The sequence below is a fragment of the Stenella coeruleoalba genome (assembly GCF_951394435.1).
Source record: "Stenella coeruleoalba genome assembly, chromosome: 2".
Lineage (NCBI taxonomy): Eukaryota > Metazoa > Chordata > Mammalia > Artiodactyla > Delphinidae > Stenella > Stenella coeruleoalba.
The window spans coordinates 53863553-53873651 of record NC_137147.1 but is presented as its reverse complement, the minus strand read 5'-3'; the positions used below and the strand labels follow the sequence as shown (position 1 = coordinate 53873651).

General features: G+C 35.3%; 1 long non-coding RNA gene across 1 annotated transcript in view; it reads left to right on the top strand.

The window, feature by feature from the left end:
• The first annotated feature begins 1518 nt into the window (after nucleotides 1–1518).
• Nucleotides 1519–10099, top strand: part of LOC307182424 — a 109428-nt gene continuing 100847 nt past the window's right edge. The window contains exon 1 of the long non-coding RNA XR_013827167.1: nucleotides 1519–1597. This is a non-coding gene — a long non-coding RNA (uncharacterized lncRNA). The remainder of the gene's footprint in view (nucleotides 1598–10099) is intronic.

Genomic DNA, 10099 nt, shown 5'->3' with positions numbered 1-10099 from the left:
GATTATTAGGCATATTGAGCATCTTGTTGCCTGTTGGCCAGTTGTATGTCTTCTTTGAAAAAATGCCTGTTAAGATCCTCTGACCATTTTTGGATTGGTTGCTTTTTTACTGTAGGTTACCTTTTTATTTTGTTGATGGTTTCCTTTGCTGTGCAGAAGCTTTTTAGTTTGATGTAATCCTACTTGTTTACTTTTGCTTTTGTTGCCTTTGCTTTTGGTGTCAAATTAAAATAAATCATCACCAAGACTGATGTCAAGGAGCTCACTGCCTTTGTTTTCTTCTAGGAGTTTTATGGTTTCAGGTCTTTAATCCATTTGAGTTAATTGTTGTGTATGGTGTAAGACAGTGGTCCAGTTTCATTCTTTTGTATGTGGCTGTCCAGTTTTCCCAATACTATTTATTGAAGAGACTGTCTGTAAGTTAATTTACTGTATGTATGTAGGTTTATTTCTGGGTTCTGTCTTCTGTTCCATTGATCTATGTGTCTGTTTTTATGCCAATACCTACTGTTTTGATTACTATAACTATGTAATATAGTTTGAAGTCAAGGAATGTGATGCCTCCAGCTGTGTTCTTCTTTTCAAGATTGCTTTGGCTATTTGGAATCAAGAAGATATCATTTTAAATGAAAACTCTGATCTTAGTCTGTAAAGTGGTTTAGAAACATCATGCTGACAGGGAAAATAATCCTGGCTCAGGATTCCTTTCTGTTAGTCATTATCTGCAGAGAAAATTCTCAGACAAATTTCAAACATCTTTAAATTGATGGGGTGACTCATCAGGAAGATCAAGAAAATGCTAGAGCAGTATTAATGGGCATTTGACAAGAACTTCTTAAATTTAAGAACATGGGGTGATATGTGTATAATTTCTAAAATAACAACTGTCTGAATGATACCCACTAGTGGTTATTTTGACAGCTCTTTCTTCCCCAACCTTGTGAGACTTAACAACATTTTTATTAAAGATTTTGATGAGAATGATAAAGGCTAATCAACTGTGCCATCACTATGACTCTAGGGTAGAGAGTATATTATATGATAAAATTAGGATCCAAAATATCTTCTAAAAGCTTGAGTAATGAGCTAAATAAACCAAATATAATTTAAATGGGATAGTTATAGGTCTTACTGGCATAGAAATAAGGTTTTATATTTGAGTTCCTCAAAACAATAACCAACTGCAGAACTATAAGATAGAAAAGTGGCATAAAAGTAACATATGTATCCTAAATATTCTCAAATATTATTGCCAGCCTTCTGGGGTTACCCTTTTGTTTAACAGTCAAATAAAATTAGTCTATACTCTATTGTTTAACTTCAGGAAATCCAAGGATTTTGGCATGGGGAGGGAGGTGGGGGTTGGGGAGTTTACATTCTCCTTATTATCTTCAATAAATTCGTGCTCTGAACTTGTGCTTTTTGCTCAGTTTTTTTAGTGAATTCTCTGTTTTTCCTATTTCTTTTTCTTTCTTTCCATTTTCAAGAGAAGGAGGGGATACAAGTCCTGACTGAGATACCAAGTTGTCTGGATTCCTTCTGGTCCCTGATGTGGAGCATCTGGTTGATTTTGCTCTTTGGACTGGAAACTGTTGAGGTATGTGTCTGTTTTTGTGCCCGCACCATACAGTTTTGAATACTGTAGATTTGTAGTATAGTTTAAAGTCAGGGCGTGTGATACCTCCAGCTTATTCTTCTTTCTTAAGATTGTTTTGGCTATTTGGGGTTGTGTTTCTGTACAAATTTTAAGATTATTTGTTCTAATACCATGAAAAATGTCACTGGTATTTTGATAGGAATTGCATTGAATCTGTAGATTACTTTGGGGATTATGGCCATTTTAATAATATTAATTCTTCCAATCCATGAACACGATATATCTTTAAATTTGTCTGTGTCATCTTCAGTTTCTTGCCATTTGTGACAACATGGGTAGACCTAGAGGGTATTATGTGATAAGTGAATTAAGTCAGATAGAGAAAGACAAATACTGTATGATTTCACTTATTTGTGGAATCTAGAAAACAAGATAAATGAACAGACATAACAAGACAGAAACAGAGTCACAGATACAGAGAACAAACAGGTGGTTGCCAGAGGGGAGGAGGATAGGAGAAGATGAGTGAAATAGGTGAGGGAGATTAAGAGGTACAAATTTACAGTTACAATATAAATAAGCCACAGGAATGTAATGTACAGCATGGAAAATACAGTCAATAATAATGTAATATCTTCATATGTTGACAGATGGTAACTAGACTTATCATGGTGATCATTTTGTAATGTATAGGAATATCTAATCACTACGTTGTGCACCAGGAACTAACATAGTATTGTAGGTAGGTCATTTATACTTCAAAATACAAACAAACTTATAGAAAAAGAAATCAAATTGTTGTTACTGTAGACGGGATAGGAGAAGAGGGAACTGGATGAAGGTGGTCAAAAGGTACAAACTTCCAGTTATGAGGTAAATAAGCACTAGGAATATAATGTACAACATGATTAATATAATAAAAGTTGCTATATATTATATATGAAAATTGTTAAGAGAGTAAATCTTGAGTTCTCATCATAAGAAAAAATATTTTTTTCTTTTCTTTTGTATCTATATGAGATGATGGATGTTCACTAAACTTATGTCATGGTATAAGTCAAATCATTGTGCTGTACACCTTAAACTTATATAGTACTGTATGTCAAATAAAAATCTCAAAAAAACTGGAGGAAAAAACCCCACATATAATACTTGGCAGCGTTATTCTAAATTTCAGGAGTATTTAGAATAAATGCAGTGATTGATATCCCTGCCCTGATCTGGGCCTCATGTATCTCTTTCCTCAAAGAAAGAGGTGGAGGAAGAGGAAGAGTAGGAAGAGAAAAAAGCAAAGAGAAGTATAAATATAAATGGTCAAAGTGAAAAAATGCTCAATTTTCCTAACAATTAAATAAGTGAAAATAAAAACAGCAATGAGACAGCACATTTGACTATCATATAGATAAAGATTAAATTGTGATTATGTCCACTGCAGGTGAGGGTGTGTAGTGGTAGACCCTTGACCACATAGTTGCTAGAAATAGAAATGTTTATAACTTTTCTAGAGGGAAATTTGATAACTATTAAAGTTTTAAATGTACATATATTTTGAACCAACAATCCAACTTTTAGTAATTTATTCTAAATAAATAATCATACAAGTATGAAATAAAATATATATATAAGGATAAGCACAGTATTATTTGTACTAATGAAATGAAAAATTATCTAAATTTTTTTCAATGTGATTGATTAAATAAAAAATGGTACCTTATGCAAATGAATGCTTATACAGCCATTAAAACTGCTAAGACATGTAGAGGTTTTGCCATAGAAGGAAGACCATCACTATTTAATTTTTAAAAAATTTTTTTTTTAGCTGCATCATGCGACATGTGGGATCTTAGTACCCCAACCAGGGATTGAACCCGTGCCCCCTGCATTGGAAGCACGGAGTCTTAACCACTGGACCTCTAGGGAAGTCCTAGTCCATGACTATTTTAAAGTTAAGAAGCAAAACAAGGTAAAGGACAGTAATTATACTATAGCCCCACTTATTTGAATATATTTTTGATGCCTGAAAGGATATTCTTTGAATTAGCCAAGAACTCCTTTGGTACCAAATCTAGTCAAATTAGTTTATGTAGAAAAGGAGGTTTGTTGAAACGACTGAGGTAGCTCACACTTAAAAACAATTGCTTCCAGAACCAAAGAAGGTTTAGGGAATTCGGAGACTAGAGTGTGGAGCCTGAACACTGCCAGCCTTTTTTTTTACTTTTTCATCTCTTTCTCTCTCTATCTTGTTTTGGCTTCATTCTCTCTTACTGCAGACAGGATTCCTCCATGTTGTGAGAAACATGGCTGCCAGCTACTTCTACAGATACAAATGGTACAACTCTAAAACCAGTGTGGCAAAAGAGATTCCTTTTTCTCAGCTTCCCATTGTGAAAATCTCAGGGCAAGATTCTGATTAGTCTTGTGTCATACGCTCACATTTTTTGACCAAGTAGTGTTAATATGAGGGTGATATTCTATGATTGGCCAGCCTGTTGTCAGGGGAGTGGACTGCTTCTATAAGAAACAGTAATATGGACATGGCCACTGAGGTAATAGTTATGAACTGCACAGCTAAGCCAGTTGTGTCTGTTGTATACATTAAAATGTTAATTATGGTTATTTCAAGGAGGTGGGATTAGGAAGGAGACTTTTGCTTTATATAATCTATATTTAAAAATTTTTTTTACAGTGAGAATATATTTTATACTGAGCAAAACAAAGTTATTCCAATTTTGAAACAAAAAGATAAGGAATAAGAATTTATTATCAAAGTCTACTGAAAAAGAGATTCAGGGGCACATGGTACATTGTAGAAAAGTATTTGTATAGCCCCAAGGCTATGCATGGCCCCTAGGGTTGGAATTAAAACTAGTGAATGGAAGCTATAGAGAGATATTGGCTAAACATAAGAAAAAATGTTCAAAGTCAGAGTTTTCTAAGAATGGAGTGCATTGCCTCAAGAAACATTCAGTTCTCACATAAGTTCAAATATAGGCCAGGTCACTTGGAGAAGGTGATATCATGAGGATAAAATACCAGAATGGTATGTGTACCAGGTAACCTTAAGTTCCTTTTCAACTATAATTCTATGATTTTCTAAAGGGTAGATCTTGTTTTTTAGGTTCCTTTTGTTCCTGCACTATAAAAAAGAAAATTTTGACTTTTTTAGGTCATAAAACCTCCTTCACCTAACATGTACATGAAATTAAAAGAAAGATGTTCTTGTTTTAAACTTTGTAGTTTACTCTCCCTTTTCATCTTTGTTACATGTCTAACAACCAAATAAGCAAATTGAGTATTATGTAGCATTACTGTCATCAACTCTTTATCTATAGAGTCATCACCGATATATTTTTGAGAGCTATTTCTTTCCGTCTGCCTGTCTTTCTAATAAGAGAAACTGGATCTCACAGTCTGAATCCTTGAAGCAAGGAAATAGAATCCCAATTTTTTTCAAAGCAGCAATACACCCAGCTAAAATATTATATTTCCAGACTTATTTGCAGCTAGATGTGACCAACTGACTAAGTTCAATGGAAGTGATGTGTGGGACCTCTGGGAAATTTCTCAGTGGGAACTGGTTTGGTTGGGAGAGGACTCATTTGCCTTTTCTGCTGTTTGGAATGTGAATGTGATAGCTAGAGCTCAGCAGTCATCCTGGTTCATGAGGTGACTTTGAGGGTGAAAGCCTTTCACTGAGGATGGTTGAGATGATAGAATTGAGCAGGATGCCTGATGCTTTTTGTGGAGCCACCATAACAGCTCTGTATCCTTACAGGAAAGAACAAGTCCTTGTATGCTTAAACTTTTTTATGTCTGCTTATTGTAGCCCAACTGCAGTTCCTGATAGAATCAATGTTTCTGTTTAGTCATATTTGTGCTCTCCTTTGAAATCGATGCTTGTATTGAGAGTAGGGTTAATTTGTAGGATAAAGAAATGAGAATATGGCAAAAAGAGATTCTGTTCCCTGATAATCACTTAGCTCTTCCAAGGAGTAGTCTTAAACATGAGGGAGAGGGTAACTATGATAACAATAGCTAATATGTGTTGTGTATTTATTCACAACACTGCTGAAAGCACTTTACATGAATTAACTCATTTAGTCTTCACAACCTCCCATGAGGCAGTTATTTACCCATTTTATAGATGGGGAAATTGAGGTACAGAGAAGTTAAGTATCCTTGCCTAAGGACACACAACTGGCAGAGCTGGGCATCTATTTCCAGAGTTCATGCTCTTAACCATGATGTGGCACTTTCTGCAAACAGGGCTCTCACAGGGAGCCTTCTGAAAGCAAATAGTAGTATAATGTGCTTGTCCTAGGACCCAAGTCCATCAGGTACTTCATACTTGCAAAATTAATGATAGTTTCAGTTGTTAATTTGTCAACAAAAGTGTCCTACAGAATGTACTATTTCAGTGATTATTATGTGAAGAGTAAAATAATTCAAATGGGTAATGTAGCTTAAATGTCAATAACTTTACATTTTTGTGCCATTTTTTGAATATGGAAAGAAAACTCCCATTATTTTATATAATGTATATGCCTTTTTAAAATTGAGATATAGTTGATTTATAGTGTTGTGTTAGTTTCTGCTGTACAACAAAGTAATTCAGTTATACATATATATATATATTCTTTTTCATATTCTTTTCCATATAATGTATATGTCTTAGAGTATGTTTATTTGAGTCATTTCCCTATCAAATAGCTCTTTTGATTTTCCTTTGCTCTTTTGTTTCAAATGACGTGAATGTTTATTTTTGGTAAAAGTGGTTTTTAAGAACTGATGCTTTTAATTCATGCTATATTTTTGTGGCATCCATACACATTTATCTCTGGTTAATGTTTTCACATGTGAGTTGGATTTAGTTCCCACCCTAAAATATTTAGTTTCCCCAAACTGATATAACTACTTTGTCATAAAATATTATAGCTTACAATAGAGTATCTAGTTAAAACCTAATGTTCAAAGCAATGGAGAGATTCAGAAAAAAGTTGGTTGTGACTTGTCCCTTTGAAGCAGAGTAGATGCGGTAAGTAGGTAGTTGAGTAATGTAATCAAAGGATGTCAGAATGCTGTTAGAGACTTAGTTTGTTTCTGCTCTGGTGAGAGATGGCAACTCAATATTGGGACATGTGCATCATTGAACCTTGGAGATGATACTCCTCAGGGACACCTTTTAAGAAGAACAGGACATGGGTTATTTTATACTTGCTATAATTAGCCATTACTAGGTAAGGTATTTGAGTGCTGGGTTGGTTATTTTCTGTTTTCCCTGCTCCCCTTTCCCAGGTTTATTTTCCACACTTCTACACCCTAGTCTTTTTCCCTGGGGATGGATCCAGATAAACTGCATTTCCTAGACTTTCTTGTCCTCTTGCTTCCAGTTGGTTTGGGCAATGGGAAGCACCAGCAAGGGGTTGAAGGGTAAGAGGAGGGAGAGAGGAGAGATCAGTGTATCCCTTCCTTCTCTCCATCGCTGCCTTGGAGCTGTGTTCTGGCTGTGGCTGCAGTTCTACAAGTACAGGTTTCCATTTCCTCAATTCTTCCATCATTCCAGCTCCAGCCTGTCCCTTCAGGCCTAGAAGTGGTAACAGTCCCAGAGTACTCAACATGCCTATTGAATCTCTTAACTCTTTTCATACATGTGTAGATAGTTTCTTTATTAAAATATCTTCAAACCTCAGCTGAGTGCCCCTTCTGTTTCCTGCTAAGGCTTATACTCTGGGAATGGACTCAGACAGGTCAGTATACACTTTCCTAGTGACAGAAGGAGTGGACACCCTTATTAAAAAAAGAAGCTTCCTGACAGATGACATTAAACTTACAGGTATTTTCTTTTGTAAGGCTTTAAAAAGTCAGAGAATTCTTTTCTTTGAAATGGCTTATGTCTGTCCAATAGTTTAGATTAGAATATCAATGACTGTCATATCTATGCATGCCCAAATAATTGTTCAACACAGTCCCACTCAGCCATTTCAGTGCCCTTGTGCAGTTTAAAAAAATGTTTAAATACATCTTATCTTTTGCTGTTTTACTTTTTAAAGCCTCTCCCCACTTTTCACCTACTGCATGTTTTTTAACCTGAGTCATCTTAAAAAGAGTATTTGTAGAAGGTATTTCCTTAGGTTTTGTTTATGATTATCTAACCTTGGGAGTTGAGAAAAGAACAAAAGTAAAATTTATTTCAGCTGAGTTCTGGGGATTTTCTTCTGCAGATGTTTTTCTTCCCTTGCAAAATAAAAGCCAGAGACAACTATTGTCCAAAGTTGAAATAGTGAGTATGTTTTGGTTCAAAGTGTACTATAAGTATAAAGATAATTTCATGTGCTTGATGAAGAACCTTTGCTAGAATAGATTAGTTTGGCCTCAGGTATGTGGTGAGTGGCCATTGAGTTGGAAAATGCATTCTTTTCTATTCCAATTAGGAAAGAGAATAAGAAACAGTTCTTATAATGTTTGCTAATATATAAAGCCAATATTAACAGACCTGAAGCTATCAATCAATAATAGTAGGTGATTTTAATACCCCACTTACCTCAACGGGTAGATCAATGCGATCCCTATCAAATTACCAATGGCATTTTTTTACAGAACTGGAACAAAAAAATCTTAAAATTTGCGTGGGGACACAAAAGACCCTGAAGAGCCAAAGCAATCTTGAGGGAAAAAAATGGAGCTGGAGGAATCAGACTCCCTGACTTCAGACTATACTCCAAAGCTACAGTAATCAAGACAATATGGTAAAGGCACAAAAACAGAAATATAGGTCAATGGAACAGGATAGAAAGCCCAGAGATAAACCACACACCTATTGTCAACTAATCTATGACAAAGGAAGCAAGGATATACAATGGAGAAAAGACAGTCTCTTCAATAGTGGTGCTGGGAAAACTGGACAGCTACATGTAAAAGAATGAAATTAGAACACTCCCTAACACCATACACAAAATAAACTCAAAATGGATTAAAGACCTAAATATAAGATTGGACACTATAAAACTCTTAGAGGAAAACATAGGAAGAACACTCTTTGACATAATCACAGCAAGATCTTTTTGACCCACCTTCTAGAGTAATGGAAATAAAAACAAAAATAAACAAATGGGACCTAATGAAACTTACAAGCTTTTGCAAAGCAAAGGAAACTATAAATGAGACACAAAGACAACCCTCAGAATGGGAGAAAACATTTGCAAATGAAGCAGCTTACAAAGGATTAATCTCCAAAATGTATAAAGAGCTCATGCAGCTCAATATTAAAAAAGCAAACAACCCAATCCAAAAATGGCAAGAAGACCTTAATAGACATTTCTCCAAAGAAGACATACAGATGGCCAAGAGGCACATGAAAAGCTGCTCAACATCACTAATTACTAGAGAAATGCAAATCAAAAGTACAATGAGGTTTCACCTCCCACCAGTTAGAATGGGCATCATCAGAAAATCTAGTAACAACAAATGCTGGAGAGGGTGTGGAGAAAAGGGGACCCTCTTGCACTGTTGGTGGGAATGTAAATTGATACAGCCACTATGGAGAACAGTATGGAGGGTCCTTAAAAATCTAAAAATAGAATTACCATATGACCCAGCAATCCCACTACTGGGCAAATACCCAGAGAAAACCATAATTCAAAAATACACATGCACCCCAATGTTCATTGCAGCACTGTTTACAGTAGCCAGGACATGGAAGCAACCTAAATGCCCATCGACAGATGAATGGATAAAGAAGTTGTGGTACATATATACAGTGGAATATTACTCAGCTATAAAATGGAACGAAATTGGGTCATTTGCAGAGACATGGATGGACCTAGAGACTGTCGTACAGAGTGAAGTAAGTCAGAAGGAGAAAAACAAATATCGTATATTAACGCATATGTGTGGAATCTAGAAAAATGGTACAGATGAACCAGTTTGCAAGGCAGAAATAGAGACACAGATGTAGAGAACAAATATATGGATACCGAGGGGGGAAAGCAGTGGGGTGGTGGTGGTGGTGGGATGAATTGAGAGTTTGGGATTGACGTATATACCCTAATATGTATAAAATAGATAATTAATAAGAACTGCTTTATAAAAAAATAAAATAAAATTCAAATGAAAGAAAGAGAAATTAAGAAAACAATCCCATTTATAATTGCATCAGAAAGAATGAAATATCTAGGAATAAATTTAACCAAGGAGGTGAAAGACCTGAATACTGAAAAGTATAAGACATTAATGTAAGAAATTGAAGAAGACACAAATAAACGGAAAAATATTTCCTGGTCATGGATTGGAAGAATTACTATTGTTAAAAGATGCACACTACCCAAAGCAGCCTACAGATTCATTGCAGGTCCTATCAAAATTCTGATGGCACTCTTCACAGAAACAAAACAGATGATCCTAAAATTTGTATGGAACCACCAAAGATCCAGAATAGCCAAAACAACCTTGAGAAAGCAGAACAAAGCTGGAGGAATCATGCTATCTGATTTCAACCTATATTAC